The following is a 21,813-nucleotide window of genomic DNA, read 5'->3' on the forward strand; positions in this document are numbered from 1 at the left end:
CACGGCCTGTGCGACCTGGCCGACCTGGACCAGCCTAGCGCATGATCCGGCCAAGGCGCCAGCTTGACGACCTGATCTAGACACTGACCCGCCGACTGACACAGGCGCCAGCTTGACGACCTGATCTAGGCACTGTCCCACCGACTGACACAGGCGCCGACCTGACGACCTGGCCTAAACACTGACCCGCCGACTGACGCAGGCACCCCTCTGACAACCCGGCCCAGGTGCTGACCTGGCCGCCTGACACAAGCGCCAGCCTGACGACCTCGAGGAGTTCACCACCGTACCCCGGTTCTGACCGGATGCGACGAGTCTTACCGTTTGGAGGCTTTTCACCCACCTAACTCGCGAAGACTCCGGTATATAAAGACCTCACCCCCCAAAGGGGAAGGGGATGGAAAAGAAAGGGAAGTAACCCCGCTCACTAGCTCTCTCATATTATCTTCAAAGCTCTCTACAATAAGAGTGCTAACTTAAGCATCGGAGAGCCCCCACCGGGAAAGTACCCCCGGGACCTCTGATTCAGTTCTCACAGGTCCTTCAGCTCCTGCCGCCTACGAAGAGGAGGAAAAGATGCAGTTCTCGGAAGTCCCTCAGCTCCCCCCACCTACAAGGAGGAGGAAGAGATGAAGTTCTCAGAGGTCCCTCAACTCCCGCCACCTACAAAGAGGAGGAAAATATGGAGTTCTCGCAGGTCTCTCAGCTCCCGCCACCTACAAAGAGGAGGAAAAGATGAAGTTCTCGCAGGTCCCTCATCTCTCGCAGCCTACAAAGGAAAGAAGACCACCTCATGCTGAGGGCAGTCGGGTTGCGCCACACCAGGGAGCTCCAACATTCTCCAAGGCATCGACCGCCTTGTAGGGAGTTCGCCCCCAGGTAGTTCGCCCCCAGGCAGTTCGCCCCCAGGGAGTTCACCACCAGGCAGTTCGCCCCCAGGTAGTTCGCCACCAAGGCAGTTCGCCCCCAGGTAGTTCACCACCAAGGAGTTCGCCACCAGGCAGTTCGCCATCAAGGCAGTTCGCCCCCAGGCAGTTCGCCACTAGGGAGTTCGCCACCAGGCAGTTCGCCACCAAGGCAGTTCGCCCCCAGGTAGTTCGCCCCCAGACAGTTCGCCACCAGGGAGTTCGCCGCCAGGCAGTTCGCCACCAAGGCAGTTCGCCCCCAGGCAGTTCGCCCCCAGACAGTTCGCCACCAGGGAGTTTGCCGCCAGGCAGTTCGCCACCAGGCAGTTCGCCTCCAGGCAGTTCGCCCCCAGGGAGTTCGCCACCAGGCAGTTCGCAACCAGGGAGTTCGCCACCAGGCAGTTCGCCACCAGGGAGTTCGCCACCAAAGCAGTTCGCCACCAGGCAGTTCGCCACCAAGTAGCTCGTCACTAAGGTACACCACCACCGGGTCGAATAACGAGGTACTTTGCCAAAAAATTTTACATCACAAAACATTGGTACGTGGCCGAAAACGGTTACATCAATTACAAATTTACGTATAATTATTTTTATTTCATTTTTTGTTGTTATATGTGACTAGATAGTTAATGGCTATTAATTTACAAAAATTATACATATTTACTTTGTTTTTTTACTTTTTTTTGCTTTTCGCTGTAGGTTGTAGAGGAAGAAAGGATTGGATGAAGACTACAAAGAGCATTTCTTTTTTTGAGATGTTAAAAGAAATTTCTTTGGACTACTCTATATTTGATTTGTAGGTTGTTAAAAAAACGAAGAGATCTACTCAAAAGGAAGAATGAACATAATGATGAATGAATGCTGTTTTTCTTTTTTTTCTTTGTTCTTAAAATGATGATAGACGTCAATTGGAATTTTATGGATAAGGTGTATCTTTTTGGATTTTGTTTTTTTTTTGTTCTTAAAATGATGATGGAAATCAATTGGAATTTTATGGATAAGGTGTATCTTTTTGGATTTTATAAATATTTTCATACAGGTTTTATGTTTTGATTAAATATATTTTCATACAGGTGTATCAATTAGAATTTTTGTGTAACAATATTCACAATATATTACACTTTTTTTTAAAAAATTGGGACCTTTTTAGTGGCGGCCAAAAGTGCCTCTAAATATTAAAGCATACAGATTTTTCCTTTTCTTTGATTTCTTTTAGAGGCACATAAAATTGCTGCAAAATCATTTTGAGGCGTTCAAATGCACCTCTAAATTGAACTTCCAGAGGCACTTTTAACTGCTTCTATATAGGACTTTTAGCGTCAATGCAATAGAGGCAATCATATGTGCCTCTAAAAGTCCAATTTAGAGGCACATAAAACATTTAGCGCCTCTAATGCTCAACCAAGTGCCTATAAAACATTTAGCGACAAGGCTTTTAGAGGCACATACCTAGCCACTTCCTATAGCATTTAGAGGCATTTTTTAAGCTTTTAGAGGTAGTTATGGCCGCCTCTAGGGATGGTTTTTCCAGTAGTGAAATAAAATGGACAATAGAAGACTAGATGATTGTGGAGACAAAATCATGCACACTAGGCTAGGCTATCTATAACAAGCATACATGTTCATGGGCCGGGTAGCCCAACGGGCCGACCCCCAAACAGGCTTGAACAAGGTTTTTAGCCTGTAGGTTTGACCTCGGGCCTAAAAGCCCAACTCAATTTTTTTTTGGGCTGGGCTCGGAATTTGTCAAAATAGCCTGGGTCAACCCAACTTTTATATAAGTTTTAAACCCTAAATAATCCTACCCCTTCTCACTCATCTCATTCTCACTTGAGTCGAATCTTAGAGGCGAACTCAACACCGGCGCCACCAGTGAGCTCCGGTGGTGAGTCCTTCTCTCTCTCTCTCTCTCTCTCTCTCTCTCTCTCTCTCTCTTCATTGTTCTATCTTCTCACTTCTCATTCTCACTCTCAGAATCTTAGGTTCACTATCAAAGGTGAACTCAGGCACTAACACCACCAGTCGTCTCTCTCTCCAGTAGTGAGTCCTCTCTCTCTCTCTCGTTAAGTTTTCCCTTAAGCATCTATTTCTTTAGGAAAATAAAAAGCTGCTGAGAAAATAGGAAAAAAATAAAAATTTCAGCCTCTGTATGTTATTACGGAGTTATTCTGGGACTTTTCCTCTAGTTTCCCCTTTTGTTTATCCTATAACATTAATGAAATACTCGTTCAGTCAAGTTTAGATAACCTGATGCATTGTGGTAATATTATACTATTAGATAACCTCTAGTTTCCCCTTTTATTGGCTCAGTTTGTCCTTCAACAGTGCTAATTATTGCCTAGCATGGGTCCAGCTTTATATTGAATTTACAATTTATATATATTTTTTAATATAAATAAAATAATTAATTTATCTAATATCTCTCTATAGAAAACTGGTTTATATACCATTTGAGTTAGTTAACTATTTCATACAATTGTACAAGCAATCCCCACAACAGCAACCGGCCAACCAGCTTGTTTTATATACTCGTGGAATTGGTTGATTAAATCATCTAATATCTCTATAGCCAGCCCAATTTTGGGCTTATGAGTGAAATCACAGCTGCATTTTGCTTCATTGGTGCAAATTGGTATGGAATTTTTGTCCAAATAGTGCAATGCCTATTTCTTTTAAATAAAAGTCCAAGCATTTACACATAATTAAATGAAAATTTCTCTAAAGCCCATTTTGACAAATAATACCCTTGCTCCTAAACTGAAATTGGTTGGCAGATTTTCTAACATACCGAAGGAGAAAAAAGAAAAAAAAACTATAAAATAAAAACAGAGATTGCGTCTTCTACTTTATCCTAGCTATAATTTTGTTAACACTTTTATTCAAATCAAACTGCCCTATAAACGGAAAACTGACATATAAGGACGAATTCATATCTTCCTAGAAGCATTCAAAGGGTACAAAGCTGTATTGAGAATTGGCTCTTAGTGTTCTATGTATAGATGTTATGAATTTATGATGTAAGAACAAATAAAAATGAACAATAAGGGTTATTTGACCCTATTTTTCTTTTAGTTTTTTATTTAATATATGTTTGTCTTATTGATAAAGTTAGAATGTATTATGCAAGTTATTTCATATTTAATAATTGACATGTCAATGGCGAGTGAAAGTGCAACTGCAGGAGTAGATATAGTAGATGATGATTATCAAGAGTATGACCAAACTTCCAGTAAGAAAAGATTGACATCTAAGGTATGGGAAGAAATGGAAAAGATTAATTCGGAAAAGGCACGATGTAAGCATTGCAAGAAGATCTTACAAGGTAAATCAAATAAGGAAACTATTCACTTAAAGCGTCATTTACAGCGTTTCCTTAGATGTACAATTCAGCATATTAGATAGTATAAAGTAATTACTCAATCAAACACTGATGGGAGTATTTCTTTTAAAAAATAAGTACCTTACTTCAAATATTTATTTCAAGGGAGTGTGAATGATTCATAGTCATTTAATGGCAATGAGTAAGGAATCTCAGAATTTTATGACTAACATGGTTAAAAATATAAAGGAGAAATTTGATAAATATTGGGCTGAATATAGTATGATTTTTTCTTGTAATGTTGTATTGGATCCTCATTGCAAAATTAGGTTAGTGGAGTATTGTTTTAATAAACATTATGGAAATTGATGAGGGCAGATTTGGCCCTCCAGTGAAATCGCGACATGTGGCACCTCGTGACATTTAGGTAAACACCCAGCCAACAAACTTACGAAGTTGGTGACCCACCCGGGCACCAGTCTGGCCGGCCTGGCGCGACTTGCGCGCGGTGCGCGCGACCTGCGCACACCCTGCGCGCGGCCTGTGCGAACTGCAGGTGGCCTGGCGCGCGGCCTGCACGAACTGTGCGCGGCCTGGCATGCGGCTTGCGCGACTTGGCCGACTTGGACCAGCCTAGCACATGATCCGGCCAAGCTGCCCATAAGACGCCCATCGACAAACCTGGCCTAGACACTCACCCGCCGACTGACACAGGAGCCAACCTGACGACCTGGCCTAGACATTGACCCGCCGACTGACACAGGCGCCAGCCTGATGACCTGGCCCAGACACCGACCCGCCGACTGACGTAGGCGCCCCCTTGACAACCCGGCCTAGGCATCGACTTGGCCGCCTGACACAAGCGCCAGCCTGACGACCTCAAGGAGTTCACCACCGCACCCCGGTTCTGACAGGATGTGACGAGTCTTACCGTTTGGAGGCTTTTCACCCACCTAACCTGCGAGGACTCCAATATATAAAGACCTCACCCCCCAAAGGGGAGGAGGATGAAAGAAAAATGGAAGTAACCCCTACTCTCTAGCTCTCTCATATTATCTTCAAAGCTCTCTACAATAAGAGTGCTAACTTAAGCATCAGAGAGCCCCCATCGGGAAATTACCCCCGGGACCTCTAATTCAGTTCTCGCAGGTCCCTCAACTCCCACTGCCTATAAAGGAAAGAAGACCACCTCATGCTGAGGGCAGTCGGATTGCGCCGCACCAGGGAGCTCCACCATTCTCTAAGTCACCGGCCGCCTAGTAGGTAGTTCGCCACTGGGCAGTTCACCACCAGGCAGTTCACCACCGGGTAGTTCGCCACTAGGCAGTTCACCACTGAGCAGTTCACCACCAGGCAGTTCGCCACCGGGTAGTTCACCACCAGGCAGCTCGCCACCAGGCAGTTCGCCACCGGGTAGTTCACCACCAAGCAGTTCACCACCAGGCTGCTCACCACCAGGCAGTTCGCCACCAGACAGTTCGCCACCGGGCAGTTCGCCACCAGGTAGCTCTCCACCAGGCAATTTGCCACCAGACAGTTCACCACCGGGCAGTTCGCCACTAGGAAGTTCGCCCCCAGGCAGTTCTCCACCAAGTAGTTCACCACCAAGTAGCTCATCACTAAGGCACGCCACCACCGGGTCAAATGACGAGGTACTTAGCCAAAAAAATTTACATCACAAAACATTGGTACGTGGCTGAAAATGGATACATTAATTGGCGTCGTCTGTGGGAAACGCTACAAAAAGCTAAGTTCTCATCCTACAAAAGCTAAGTTCTCATCTTACCAATGCTAAGTCCTCACTTTTTAGCCATCGCTTTTATAGTTTACATTTTTTATGAACTCAAAGACTATGCAGGGAGCTAACGGACTAAGTAGCTCTACCAACCTTACTTTCAATTCAGATAATGCCACATCAGTCCTCTCCGCAAGGACCCCCTACAAAGATGAGCTCTTCGTGGCTTCCGCGGGAGTTGGCGGCCAACTGACTACATAGGCGCCCTTACCGGTCGAGCCTTCCAAGGCTCCTGTGTGAGCTGGCAACCTAAAGTTAGTAGTGCTGCCCCCGAAGGTCGAGCCCCTAGTAGCTTCTTGTAAGAGTAGGTGACCGGCATTACAAAGCTGATGCAGGCCAAGCCTACGGGCCACATTACTACTTAAGACCCGGTCGCCTCTCCAGCACGGGCAAAGTTAGAAAAGAGTAGACCACTGGTCACTCCCAAAGCCTATGGGCCACATTACTACTTTAGACCCGGTCGCCTCTCCGGCACGGGCAAAGTTAGAAAAGAGTAGACCACTGGTCACTCCCAAAGCCTACGGGCCACATTACTACTTAAGACCCAGTCGCCTCTCCGGCACGGGCAAAGTTAGAAAAGAGTAGACCACTGGTCACTCCCAAAGCCTACGGGCCACATTACTACTAAAGACCCGGTCGCCTCTCCAGCACGGGCAAAAGTCAAAGAAGAGTAGACTACGAGTCGCTCCCAAAGCCTACGGGCCACACTAGTAATTGGATCAGCACTTACTAGCTCATCGACTTATGGGCCAAAAGAAATCTACTCCCTTCGTTGAGTTACTATCAGCTCGGGAGTGGGGGGCTATTGATGAGGGCAGATTTGGCTCTCCAGTGAAATCGTGACACATGGCACCTCGTGACAACTAGGTAAACACCTAGCCAACAAACTTACGAAGTTGGTGACCCACTCGGGCACCAGTCTGGCCAGCCTGGCGCGACTTGCGTGCGACGCGCATGACCTGCACGTGGCCCACGCGACCTGCGCACGGCCTGTGCAAACTGCACGCGGCCTGCGCGAACTGCGCGCGGCCTATGCGACCTGGCCGACCTGGACCAGCCCAGCACATGATCCGGCCAAGCCGCCCATAAGACGCCCACCGACAAACCTGGCCTAGACACTCACCCGCCGACTGACACAGGTGCCAACCTGACGACCTGGCCTAGACACTGACCCGCCGACTGCCACAAGCGCCAACCTGACGACCTGGCCCAGACACCGACCTGCCGACTAACGCAGATGCCCCCTGACAACCCGGCCCAGGCGCCGACCTGGCCGCCTGACACAAGCGCCAGCCTGACGACCTCGAGGAGTTTACCACCGTACCCCGGTTCTAGCAAGATGTGACAAGTCTTACCGTTTGGAGGCTTTTCACCCACCTAACCCGCGAGGACTCCGATATATAAAGACCTCAGCCCCCAAAGGTGAGGAGGATGAAAGAAAAAGGGAAGTAATCCCTGCTCTCTAGCTCTCTCATATTATCTTCAAAGCTCTCTACAATAAGAGTGCTAACTTAAGCGTTGGAGAGCCCCGCCGGGAAAATACCCCCGGGACCTCTGATTCAGTTCTCGTAGGTCCCTCAGCTCCCGCCGCCTACAAAGAGGAGGAAAAGATGGAGTTCTCGTAGGTCCCTCAGCTCCTGCCACCTACAAAGAGGAGGAAAAGATGGAGTTCTTGCAGGTCCCTCAGCTCCCACTGCCTACAAAGGAAAGAAGACCACCTCATGCTGAGGGCAGTCGGATTGCGCCGCACCAGGGAGCTCCACCATTCTCTAAGTCACCAGTCGCCTAGTAGGCAGTTTGCCACCGGGCAGTTCACCACCAGGCAGTTTGCCACCGAGCAGTTCACCACCGGGCAGTTCGCCACCAGGCAATTCGCCACCGAGCAGCTCGCCACCAGGCAGTTCACCACCGAGCAGCTCGCCACCAGGCACTTTGCCACCGGGCAGTTCGCCACCAGGCAGCTCTCCACCAGGCAGTTCGCCACCAGGCAGCTCACCACCAGGCAATTCGCCACTGGGTAGTTCGCCACCAGGCAGTTTGCCACTAGGCAGTTCGTCACCAAGCAGCTTGCCACCAAGCAGTTCGCCACCAGACAGTTCGCCACCAGGCAGTTCGCCACCAGGTAGCTCGCCACCAGGCAGTTTGCCACCAGACAGTTCGCCACCAAGCAGTTCACCCCCAGGCAGTTCTCCACCAAGCAGTTTGCCAGTAGGCAGTTCACCACCAAGTAGCTCATCACTAAGGCACGCCACCACCGGGTCAAATGACGAGGTACTTAGCCAAAAAAATTTAATTCACAAAACATTGGCACATGGCCGAAAACGGTTACATCAGTAATGATGCTGACGAGCATGTTAATGCTATAATTAGAACTCACCATGATTTGTTTGATGAATATTGATGAAGGAAGATTTGGCCCGACCTCTCTATTATGTGACACGTGGCAGAAACGACAGCTCAGCAAAAGGGGCCAAGCCTAGGCGGGAACAAGGGGACACACTTCGCCGAACTGACCCACCTTGTAACAGCTCGGGATAGACTTCGCCGAACTGCCACCTTGTAACAGCTCGGGATACACTTCGCCGAACTGACCCACCTTGTAACAGCTCGGGATAGACTTCGCCGAATTGTCACCTTGTAACATCTCGGGATAGACTTCACCGAACTGCCACCTTGTAACAACTCGGGATAGACTTCGCCGAACTGCCACCTTGTAACAGCTCGGGATACACTTCGCCGAACTGACCCACCTTGTAACAGCTCGGAATAGACTTCGCCGAACTGCCACCTTGTAACATCTCAGGATAGACTTCGCCGAACTGCCACCTTGTAACAGCTCGGGATACACTTCGCCGAACTGACCCACCTTGTAATAGCTCGGGATACACTTCGCCGAAATGACCCACCTTGTAACAGTTCAGGATGCACCTCACCGAAACTGACCTGCCCTATAGATATCTCCGAGCTCAAGACCGCCTCGCTCAGCACTTTGCATCATCTTCTGGGCACCAAAGCCGGACAAGTCGTACCATGCCTGACACTAGGGAAGTCCGTGCCCGAGGGCGCCACGCCTGACTGACTTGGGATCTGACGTTTGGCAGCAACACTCTAAACGGCCACCTGCCACCGCCACTGACGCCGCCATCTCCAGTTAGACGGTTAGGCAGTGACGGTTCTGTCTCAGCAGAAAGGATGACGGCCGAATTGATAAGCACAAGGGTAATCATACCCGATCTGACAAGGGCCTCGGGACGAGTACACAAAGTGACTATAAGAGCCCCCTGCCCCCCGACAACAGAGGTATGCAAACTTTGCGCTATCTGGTATTACCTTGCTTTTGAAGGATTCTAACTTGAGCTTCGGAGCCTCTACACCGGGTTCCCCCCGGAGCTTTCCCGTCTCCTCCGTTTTAGGTTCCCTGCTACCCCGTTCGGAAGCAAGGCAGTGGACAGCTAAGACTAGCCGGATCGCACTCCATCAATTGGCGCTGTCTGTGGGAATACGCTTCAAAAGGCCTCCCTCCAAACTTCGATACCCCCTTTTTTCTTCAAAAAACCCAACACTCATGGCCTCCTCCAGCAACACCGGACATGGCACGGAGACAAACGCCACCGGGGAGCAACTTCAGGTCCCCGTAGTGTGCGTTGGACAGTTCACCATCCCCAATTGGACGGATGGGATCCCCATCTTGAACGCGCCACAAGCAGTGGCACCCGTAAACCATCCTACCACAAGCGTCCCCTTTCCTCTCCCCATTGAGACAACCTTCACTGAACCAACTGCCGTCCCCCTGGCAGTTAGCCAAAACCGATTGGAGGACCTGATGCAGTGCATGCGGGCAATGCAAGCCCAAATGCAATAGTTCCAGCAACACCAGCTTCACCAGCACCAAGTGTTGCACAACATCTCCCAGTATCACTATCAATAGCAGTTCCCCCAACTGCCACTGAACCAACCACTACTTCCACCTCGCCACCCCGCTCCGAGGCCAGTCAAGGCCTCCCCGCAGGATGGGCGCCCCCGCCAGGCGAAGGCCTCCTGGCCCCAGAACCACCCCAACAGCCAGGCCTTGTCCCCAGGCCGAAGAGAGAAAAATGTCATCCCCGCCTCGCAACCCGCAGGTGGGTCGGGAACCTCGCCTGCGAGGTCGGCACCCCGGCGCTCCAAGCCCAAGCTCCCGCTCACAAAAAACCGATTCAACGCCCTGGCGACAGACTACCAGCACTCCGGGCCCATCGAGCTCGGTAACACGGAGGCCAGCAGCGCCAGCACAAGGCCCGCTCAACGGCGAAGGCGCCGGCGAAGTCGCCAAACCGCCACCCACGCCTTGTCGGAATTCAGAGGCAAAGACACGAGCTCGAACGAGGTAGGGGCTGCCCTGGCTCTCTCCGTTCCTTCCCCCCTCGCATCAGAACTCCTGGCGGTCCCCTTACCTAGAGACTTCAAGCTCCCACCTCTGGACAAGTACGACGGGTCCTTCGATCCCAACGACCACGTTGATGCCTTTCAGTCGCAAATGCACCTCGCCAGGGCTAGCAAATCGTGCATGTGCGTGGCCTTTACCACCACCCTCAGGGGGGTAGCCCGCACTTGGTACAGGAACCTGGCCCCCGGGTCGATAAAGTGCTGGGCCCAGTTCGTGCAAGTCTTCACCACACACTTCGTCACCAGCCGACGATGCCCCAGAACAAAGGAAAGCATCTTTGGAGTGGCCCAAAGAGAAGGAGAATCTATTCGGGGCTACATCAAGCGGTTCAACGAAGCATGCTTACAAATACCGTGGTTGGACCCCGCAGTGCAGCTCGCGGTGGACAAAAGAGGGGTGACACACAAAGAGTTCAAATGGCACATGGTGGCCAACCAGCCCGCAACCGTGGCCGAATTCCTCAAACTCGCGGATAAGTTCATGAGGATAGAGGAAGAAATCAACCAACAAACCGAAGGCGGGAACGAGAAAAGAAAGAGAGAAGGCGAGCTCTCCAACCCGGTGAATAGAAAAAACCTGACCCGGGAGCCGAAGCCGAACTAGTCCTTCCGGGCCCCCTAGCAATTCGGACGGACTACACGCCGTTAAACACGAGGCAGACAGAGATCTTAATGACGATCAAAGACGCTCCGTATGTTAAGTGGCCACCTCGCCTAAAAGGAAATCCGAACGAGAGAAACAAGAATTTGTATTGTAGTTTCCATAGAGGCCATGGTCATAGCACCGAACAGTGTAATAACCTCCGGGATGAGATAGAGGGACTCATCTGTCGCGGATACTTGAGAAACTTTGTACAGCACAACAATAACAATAAAGCATGTCGGCAAAGGGAGCACGAAAAGGATGCCCCCGAGTCTAGCAACAGACCTGCCGAATCGTTGCAGAAGCAGCCTCCGGAAGAAAGGCCAGTTCGGGGAACCATCAATGTAATAGTGGGGGGTTCGGTGGTAGCGGGGTGTACCTCGGCAGCAGTCCGGACTTCAGTTCGCGAAGCGGCCCTCGAAGAACGGAACCCCCCAAAGAGACCAAAGACCGAAGAACCAATCTTTTTCACGGAGGACGACGCGCGAGGAGTCCACTACCCCCATGATGACGCGCTTCTCATTAAGCTAAGGATCAACGACTTCGAGGTCAGGCGCGTACTCGTAGATTCGGGCAGCTCAGCAGACATCCTCTTCAAATCAGCATTTGACCAGCTGCAATTAAAGAGGAGCGAGCTGAAGCCCGCGAACACTCCCCTAGTAGGTTTCAGCGGAGAGGAAGTTAGGCCCCTCGGAAAAGTAACTGTCCCTGTGGAAGTCGGCACATGGCCTTGTGCGGTCAGACTCAACCATGATTTCCTGGTAGTCGCGACCCCCTCCCCATACAATGCCATAATAGGGCGGCCGATCATGCATATCCTACGGGCGGCGGTCTCCACCTACTATTTGGCCATGAAGTTTCCTACGGACTTCGGTATAGGGGTAGCACGGGGCGACCAGCTCGAGTCCCGCAAGTGCTACGTTGCCGCCCTGAAGGGAAAAACCAAGGCGGCCGACGACCTCGAACTGGAGCGGCCGGCGGAGCAAGGTGAGGAGCGAGCTTCGCCCATGGAGGAAACAGTCGCAATCCCGACTTCAGCTACGGACCCAGCTCGCACACTAAGCATCGGAGCTTCCATCGAAGACCCCCTACGAGCCGAACTGGTGAGTTTTTTACTTCAAAATTTAGATATTTTTGCCTGGTCCACGGCCGACATGCCCGGCATTAGCCCCGGACTGATAACTCACAAACTTAATACTGACCCTGTAGTCAGACCCGTTAGATAGAAAAAATGCAACTTAGCCCCAAAATGCTGGAGAGCGGTCGACGAGGAGGTCGAGAAGCTCCTCGCAGCAAACTTCATAAGGGAAGTCCATTACCCGAGCTGGGTGGCCAACCCGGTGTTGGTAAAAAAGGCAAGCGGCAAGTGGCGCATGTGCGTCGACTATACCGACCTGAACCGAGCTTGCCCGAAAGATTGCTTCCCCCTCCCCAGAATTGACCGCCTAGTGGACGCGACCTCGGGAAACGAGTTGCTAAGCTTCTTGGACGCCTACTCGGGCTACAACCAAGTTAGGATGGACCCATCCGATGAGGAAAAAACCAGCTTCATAACCGAGTTCGGCCTATATTGCTACAAAGTCATGCCCTTCGGACTAAAAAATGCCGGGGCAACTTTCCAGAGACTTGTAAATAAGCTATTTCGGCCCCTGATTGGTACGAAGATAGAGTGCTATGTAGACGACATGGTCGTCAAGACTCAGTTTTCACAAGAGTTAATACAAGACTTAGATTCTGTTTTCCAAATCCTGCGTCAGTTTAGCATGAAGTTGAATCCCAACAAGTGTGTCTTCGGCGTCACCTCGGGCAAGTTCCTAGGCTACATTGTCAATCGGCGCGGTATTGAGGCCAACCCGGACAAAATAAAAGCCATTCTAGATATGAAACCACATCGGAAAGTAAAAGAGGTTCAGAGGCTAAACGGCCGCATAGCCGCTCTAAGCCGCTTCTTGTCCAAGTCAACAGACCACTGGCTACCCTTCTTCAAGGCAGTCAAAGGCAAAGGGTTCGAGTGGACCCAAGACTGCCAGTTCGCGTTCAATGAACTAAAAGGTTACCTCGCTAGTGTGCCAACCTTAGCCCGGCCCGAGGTGGGCGAGGTCTTAGAACTGTACCTCTCGACGAGCGACGAGGCGGTCAGTTCGGTACTAATAAAAGAAACAGACCGGGTCCAACGACCCATATATTATGTTAGTAAAATTTTACAGGGAGCAGAGGCAAGGTACCCGGAGATAGAAAAACTAACATATGCACTAGTAATAGCAGCTCGTAAACTCCGCCTGTACTTCCAGGCTCACACCGTCATCGTCCTAACTGACAAACCTCTTAGACAAGTTTTACTCAAACCCGAAGTCTCCGATCGACTGACGAAATGAGCCATCGAACTCAGCGAGTACGACCTCCAGTACAAACCGAGAACCGCTATCAAGGTCCAAGCTTTGGCAGATTTTATTACCGAGTGCACTTTCAGCCACGAAGCCCCACAGGTCAAGCCCGAGGTCCCCAGTTGCGACGAACCCGGAGCTCCTGAGCCCATAGAGTCCGAACCCCGTGAAGTAGCAGCCGGTGTGGCATCTCTCCTGGTCAGGCGAAGAGCGAATTGGGATGAGGAGCCCTGGATCCTTCACGTGGATGGTTCCTCGAACTGGCAAGGCAGCGGAGCTGGAATAGTCTTGTGCGGCCCGAGCGGCACAAAAGTAGAATACGCACTACGCTTTGAGTTCGCGGCATCCAACAACGAGGCAGAGTACGAAGCACTGATCGCTGGGCTGGACCTAGCGCGAAAGGTTAAGGCAAAACACTTGGTCATCTGTAGCGATTCTCAGCTTGTGGTAAACCAAGTTACCGGCGAATACGAAGCACACGATCTCTCCATGATCGCATATTTGGCCAAAGTAAAAAAAGCCCTGCTCAACTTCCGGTCACACATCATCAGGCAAATCCCGAGGTCAGAAAACACTGAGGCCGACGCCCTGTCCCGGTTAGCCAGTACGAGTCACAACAATATGAGAACTGTGTACATAGAGGACTTACCTCGGCCTAGTATTCTCGGAGGGACAGAGGAGGTCGCTCCCGTCTTAGAAGCAGAGCCGAGCTGGATCGATCCACTCGCGAGCTTCCTGATAGACGGAACCCTCCCTGCAGAACGCAATGCGGCCAAGAGGGTGCAGCGCCAGGCGGCCAAATATGTCATAATAGACGAACGGTTATACCGACGGTCGTACACGCTCCCCTATTTGCGGTGCCTGCGACCTACCGAAGCCGAGTTTGTACTCCGCGACACTCATGAAGGCCTGTGCGGCGGACACTTGGGGGGCAGAGCACTCGCCCAAAAGGCACTTCGACAAGGATACTACTGGCCAAAGATGAAGGCAGAAGCTGTCGAGCTCGTCAGAAAATGCGACAAGTGTCAGAAGCACTCTAACATCCACCATCAACCTGCCTCCGACCTCAAATACCTCGTCAACCCGTGGCCCTTTGCACAATGGGGCATCGACCTCCTAGGGCCATTCCCACCAGCAATAAGCGGAAGAAAATTCTTAGTTGTTGCGGTAGATTATTTTACGAAGTGGATAGAAGCCAAACCTCTGGCAACTGTTACGGCTCGAAACATACAGAACTTCTTTTGGAAGAACATAGTATGTCGGTTTGGGTTACCTCGGGTTCTAATCTTCGACAACGGAAAACAGTTCGAGGATATCAAGTTCCAAGTGTGGTGCCAAAACATGGGGGTTCAGAAAAATTTCACGTCAGTCGCGCACCCGCAGGCAAACGATCAGACGGAAGTAATGAACAGAGCCATCCTGCGCGGACTGAAAGCACGTCTGGATCGAGCTAAGGGATTGTGGGCCGAAGAGCTACCAAGTGTTTTATGGGCTCACCGAACGACCGAGAAAGCAACCACGGGAGAAACCCCCTTCAACCTCACCTACGGCACTGAAGCAGTGATCCTGGTGGAAATCGAAATACCAACGTTGCGATTAGAAACATACGACGATTGGACGAACGGAGACGAGTTACGCACCAACCTCGACCTACTGGACGAGGTAAGGGACCTCACGCAAATCCGAACAGCGGCATACCAGCAGCAGGTAGCTCACTACTACAATAGCAGAGTAAAGCAACGAAGCTTCCGAGTCAGCGACCTGGTCCTCCGTAAGATTATGGTGCCCGAACCCGGCATCGGCAAGCTTGGACCTAATTGGGAAGAGCCCTATAAAGTAAAAACAGCGCTCGGGGGCGCATACGAACTCGAAACCTTGGAAGGCAAACGAGTACTCCGAACGTGGAACATCGTCAACTTGAGGCGATACTACCTATAAACCACCTAGCGAAGTGGACGAAATCAGGCCCTACGTGCCACAAGGCAAGCCGAGGAACTTCGGCGTAGACAGCACATTATCAGCTCGGCAAAAAATCAGTTCGCGGCATAAAAGACCACGGAAATTTAAAAACTCGGCAAAGAAACAACTCGGGGAAGATGAGAAAGGGGAAAAAGACACTCCATTGCAAGAAACAATACATTGGCAAAAAAAAAAAAATTTACATTCCCGGAGCCACTTCTTCGCCATCGGAAGGCACTTCAACAACACCCGAAGGCCCTGCCTCTCCTTCAGAGTCCGGCTCGCCATCGGCAGCATTGGCCATCTCCTGAGTTATATGCGAAGTGGTTATGGCACTTACATCAAGGTCGGGGTATGTATTCCGGATCATCCACCGGCTCAACTTGAACCCCCTCCTGTAAGAGTCCACCATCAGATCGTCAAAACGCGGGGAGGCAATGTAGTCTTCAACTGCCTTCTTCTTGGCGTCTTCAATGCCTTGGGAAAAAATCAGTGTTCTCTCCCTGATGTCCTCCTGAAGATACTCGACTTGATGCTGCAAATCCAACTTCAAGTCCGCCATATGCTTGACAACTACCCCCATGGCCTCGGCGTCACGCTGAGACCTCGCCTGTCTGGCCATCGCGACGCGAGCAGCCTCTTCAGCAGCATAAGCAGCCGCCTCAGCAGCCCGAGTATTTGCCTCTGCAGCACGGAAGGCTTCTTCAGCAGCATGAGCGGCAGCCTCAGCAGCTCGCGCCTGTCGCGAGCTCCTCTCCACTTGGGCCGCCAAGGCATGAATCGAAGAATTCACCTACCAAAAGAAACAAGTGAGCAAAATGACAGCAGAAGCAACAGAATAAAAAAGGAAGACAAAATCTAACTTACCACCATGGCATGCGTTACGGCGCGGCAAGCGACTTGATTCAAGGGAAGATCGGTCCATGCCGCGACCTCCTCAGGGAAAGTAGCGTCCCTACTCTTTTGAAGAGTGTAGTTCAGCGTCAACACGCTCCTAAACTCCCCTTGAGCTCCCGAGCTTGAGGGCCTAGCCCGCGTATGAGCAGACCCGGAGTGAGCAGGAGCACTTGAGTACGCAGGAGCGCCCGTAAGAGTGGTTTCAGCGTAAGGCGCCCCGGCAGTCTCGTGCACCGGTGGAGTCACTTCGAGCTCCCTGGGCAGATCCTCTGGCGTATGGTCTGGGGCTTGGGGCTCCTCATCCAGGGGCAGCTCGTTACAAGTTCGCTTGGCGACCAGCTTCCTCCTCTTCATACCTTGGAACAAACGCCCCCCACGAGTTCTCTCCGCATCCATCACACCTACAGAAACGAGTTCGACATCAAAAAAAAAAAAAAAAAAGAGAACAAAGCAAGCAAGAAACCGCATAGCCAGAAACCTACCCGAACTCAGGCCGGCTGCAATAAGCTTGGCCTCCGTTAAGTAGTGATGGCACTTTAAGCCTTGCCGTGCCCATTGTCGGAGACCCTTCACCGTCTCTTTATCAAGAGTTACGCCCAAATCGAGAGCGGCCTCACCCCACCCGGTCTGAAAGGGCCATCCTTGTGCACTTCGCACGCCAAAGTAGTCCTGCTTCCAAGCCGGGACCTTATTAGGAAGATCGTGCAGAAGCTTGAAACCCTGGCGAGGAGAAAGGTAATACGCCCGTCTCCCCCCTGGAAGAGAACCCGCCTGTCTCTTGAGCATCAAGATAGAGGAGAATATCTCTAAGTCTAAGGGAAAGTTCTTCTCGCAAAAAAGGGAAATTGTCCCCACCAGGTTCCGAATAGAGTTCGGATGAAGCTGGCCAATGGTGATACCGAAGTGGTTTATGACTTCGACGAGAAGGGGATGGAAAGGAAGTCGCAACCCTGCAGCAAGTTGCTCTCGAAAAATCACGATCTCGTCGGGACCGTGTTCCCAAGGAAAGCTACCCGAAGGAATAAAATATGTGTACCCCCCAGGAAGATTGTAAGACAGAAGTATGGATTGAAGCCCCTCAGGCGTCATGGTCGAAGGGCCAAACCGGTCTAGCATCCGACCTCGGCGGGAGGTAAACGCCAAACTGCCCGAAGCGACTCGACCTACTGGTTCATAGTCCTCAAACTCCACCTCAGGATCACTGAGGCAGTCTGGGGACACGGATCGGTTGGTGGAACCTACATCGGCCCTACTCGAAGAATCGTCTGAGCTATCAAAGCTAGACATTGGGGAAAAGACGAATTCAAGAAAGTACTCACCGGAAGGTTTGAAGAAATACCAAAGAACCGTGAACTGTATAACCAGCCTTGACGCGAGCTGGAAAAGACTTGGACGCGAGCTGAAGGGTTGGACGCGAACTCAATAGACAAACCGCAGAAGTGACAACAACCGGGGTCCCCCACTATTTATATCTACAGTAACCAAGAATCGACCGTGCAGACCGAAGACGATCCGACGGCCCACGTTCTTACCGACCGCACGACCCTTAAGGTCAAGACGTGACTGGTGCACGTCTTTCCGAAAAAAGCGAAACGTCAGCGCGTCTATTTGAAACCGACGTCGCTTCGACACGCGTCTCTTCGAAACTGACGCGCCGCACGTCTCCCTGACAGTCGACCGCACACGTATAGCAGTGGCATGCCTTTTTCAAATGAGCCGCTGTCACGTCCCAGCGGCGCCAATTGGTTTGAAATTTAAAACGCGCGGTCACAACCACCAGCGTTCTTGAGTAAGCACGTTTCCAGCCTTCTCGGAAACCAAAAGAACCCTAGCAAAAGCGTCTCGTACAATGAAGGTTTGAAGGACGTGACAAATCCACCAGTTACCTCGCGAAAACTCCCCGCACCATGGCAAGACCCTCGGCACAAGGAGTGGGGGGCAATTGATGAAGGAAGATTTAGCCCGACCTCTCTATTATCTGACACGTGGCAGAAATGACAGCTCGGAAAAAGGGGCCAAGCCTAGGCGGGAACAAGGGGACACACTTCGCCGAACTGACCCACCTTGTAACAGCTCGGGATAGACTTCGCCAAACTGCCACCTTGTAACAGCTGGGGATACACTTCGCCGAACTGACCCACCTTGTAACAGCTCGGGATAGACTTCGCCGAACTACCACCTTGTAACATCTCGGGATAGACTTCGCCGAACTGCCACCTTATAACAGCTCGGGATAGACTTCACCGAACTGCCACCTTGTAACAGCTCGGGATAGACTTCGCCGAACTGACCCACCTTGTAACAGCTCGGGATAGACTTCGCCGAACTGCCACCTTGTAACATCTCGGGATAGACTTCGCCGAACTACTACCTTGTAACAGCTCGGGATACACTTCGCCGAACTGACCCACCTTGTAACAGCTCGGGATACACTTCGCCGAACTGACCCACCTTGTAACAGTTCGGGATACACCTCACCGAAACTGACCTGCCCTATAGATACCTCCGAGCTCAAGACCGCCTCGCTCAGCACTTCGCATCATCTTCTGGGCACCAAAGCCAGACAAGTCGTACCATGCCTGACACTAGGGAAGTCCGTGCCCAATGGCGCCACGCCTGACTGACTTGGGATCTGACGTTTGGCAGCAGCACTCTAAACAGCCACCTACCACCGCCACAGACGCCGCCATCTCCAGTTATACGGTTAGGCAGTGACGGTTCTGTCTTAGCAGAAAGGACGACGGCCGAATTGACAAGCACAAGGGTAATCATACCCGATCTGACAAGGGCCTCGGGACGAGTACACGAAGTGACTATAAGAGCCCCCTGCCCCCCGACAACGGAGGTATGCAAACTTTGCGCTATCTGGTATTACCTTGCTTTTGAAGGATTCTAACTTGAGCTTCGGAGCCTCTACACCGGGTTCCCCCCGGAGCTTTCCCGTCTCCTCCGTTTCAGGTTCCCTGCTAGCCCGTTCGGAAGCAAGGCAGCGGACAGCTAAGACCAGCCGGATCGCGCTCCATCAAATGTAAAGAAAAATTTTCCTCGACCTCCTTTGTTGAATCTTCTAGTCAAATTGACATGAGCAAGAGAAATGATGATGGTGATGGATTTGAGGATTATGAGCAATTTTTGAGTTTAAAATGAAAAACTCAGTTGGACCTTTACTTGGAGGAACAAAACCTTGATATCAAGGTAGATGTTGATGTTTTGGAGTATTGGAGTAAGAGTTCACTTAGGTATCCTGAGTTGGCATTAATGGCTTGAGATATTTTGGCTATTCTTATTTCCACAGTTGCATCTGAATCTACATTTAGCATTAGAAAGAAGGTGATCAATCCTTGGAGAAGTTCACTTAAATCCAAGACTATTCAAGTTTTGGTTGGTCTTGAAGATTGGCTTCGTGCAGAAGGCTTTGTATTAATTTTTTGTCTATTGTTTATTAACATATATGATTCAACACTTCATTTAATTTATTCTAATAGTTTCTCCAATTGTATGCAGGGGGATCAAGTTTGTTAGGGGGCTCCTTCAGGATTTTCATGTTTGTTAAAAGAGGATGAATGTTCGAATAGTAGTGATGATGATAATGAAGATGCTAAACTTGATGATATGTTTTAGGCATTATAATAACATATATTTCCATTATTTATTTGTCATTTGACATGATAACAAATTACATATGTGATATGGGTAATAAATGTGTCTCTTATTTTCTTTTTTAGGATGGCTTGGAACTTGGAAGTTGGAATGTTCAATCTTGTTGGTGAATTCAAGAATGAATGGAGATGGCTCAAATATGTTTTGTATGATATGGGCAATGAATTGGTCTTTTATTTTCTTTTTTTAGGATGGCTTGGAACTTGAGAGTTGGAATATTCCATCTTGTTGGTGAATTCAAGAATGGATGGAGAACATGTTTTATGGATTTTGTTTGTCTTATTCAATTTTTTTTTTTTATGATTTTGGAAGAATATGAAGTTATATGAATTTAGTTTCAATGTGTTATGCTATTTGTAGGAATATGAAGCTATATGAATTTGTCTCATGTGTTTTATTTTTAAGTTTTTCTTATCTTAGGTGTTTTATTTTCAGGTTTGCCTTGGTTGTATAGAAACAACCAAACAACAGGGAACATATTAAACAACCTTAAAGAGGGTTGTTGATTGTAAGGAAAAATGAAATTAAAATGGATTCTTTGTAGGAATTAAAATGGATTATTGTCCATTTGGGCAGATTTTATGATTTAAGAATGTGAAACGGTTGCATTGTAGGTGGTGATTGGTGAACATGTGCTCTAAAACATAAAAGAAATCATGATGCAATCTTTAATAAAAGGAAAAATCAATCTTTTTATTAGGTTGGGCTTCAGGCTTTTTATGAGGGCCAAGCTCAGGCCCAAGTTATAGGCTCGTTGGTTGGGTCAGGCTCGGGCTTGGTCGTGAAAAAATCCTGTTAATGAAGACTAAAAGCCCGACTCAAGCCCGGCGTAGCTCTGCCCATGAACGGGTCTAATCATGAGTGAACAAGCCAATATTCAATACAGATGGGGCCCACAGTAAATACTTGTGTATTCACTCGTGATAGATAGCCGAGCCTGATATGCATGATTTGGTCTCCAGCACAACTGGTTAAGGACAGTACGTAGTACCACATGCCTAGAAATTTGATTTTGAATTATCTTTTTTGGTGAAAGCATCAATAATGTTAGGTGAGGTTCTTGTTTGGGTTTTTATTATGGTCTATCACACTACCTTACGAAAAGGGCTTTTGAGATCAAAGCATTGACATGCACAGGTCCACCCATATCTTGTTCAAACAGCCTTTACTTTCTATAAGCTAGTAGCCATATAAATGCATGCCAACTAATTTCAAAAATCTTATTTCTATCATTTAAAGAACCAAACAACCATTTTTTTTTTGCGAGAAAGCATTACCTGTAGGGGTGGCAATTTTTCATCCAATCCGCCCAACCCACCCAACATTCCCATTTACTTGGCGGGTTGGAAATGGGTTAATCACCCACTGGGTCAATTTAAATGGGTTGGGTTGGATGGTGGATAACCATTGGGTTAACCACTAAAGATATAAATAGTAATTCCTTAGCCATTTTTTTTAATTTTCTTCATTTGAATGAAATAATTTATAATTAATGCATTAATTTTCTATTCATTATTGACTAAAATTAGTTTTGTTTTGAATCAACACACTTCACCCAAATTGACATAAATCCAAATCAACTTGACCTGAGTCCGGACAAGCTCAACTTGGTCTAAATATGAATAGACCCGATCACCTGAGTTTGGATTGGCTAGCCCAGTCCGACCCAAGACATGCCAATCCGATTAACTCGAATATGAAATGGGTCCGGACGGGATAATTCAGATCGGACATGGTCCGGTCCCTATCCACACAACCCAACACAAATCTAGACAGGTCCGATTTACTTCTCTTAACCCGCTTCATGTCAGTTGGTTTAGTCCCAA

This window comes from Nelumbo lutea, chromosome 1 (assembly GCF_056320005.1).
Source record: "Nelumbo lutea isolate HS-2025 chromosome 1, American lotus-T2T, whole genome shotgun sequence".
NCBI classification, from domain to species: domain Eukaryota; kingdom Viridiplantae; phylum Streptophyta; class Magnoliopsida; order Proteales; family Nelumbonaceae; genus Nelumbo; species Nelumbo lutea.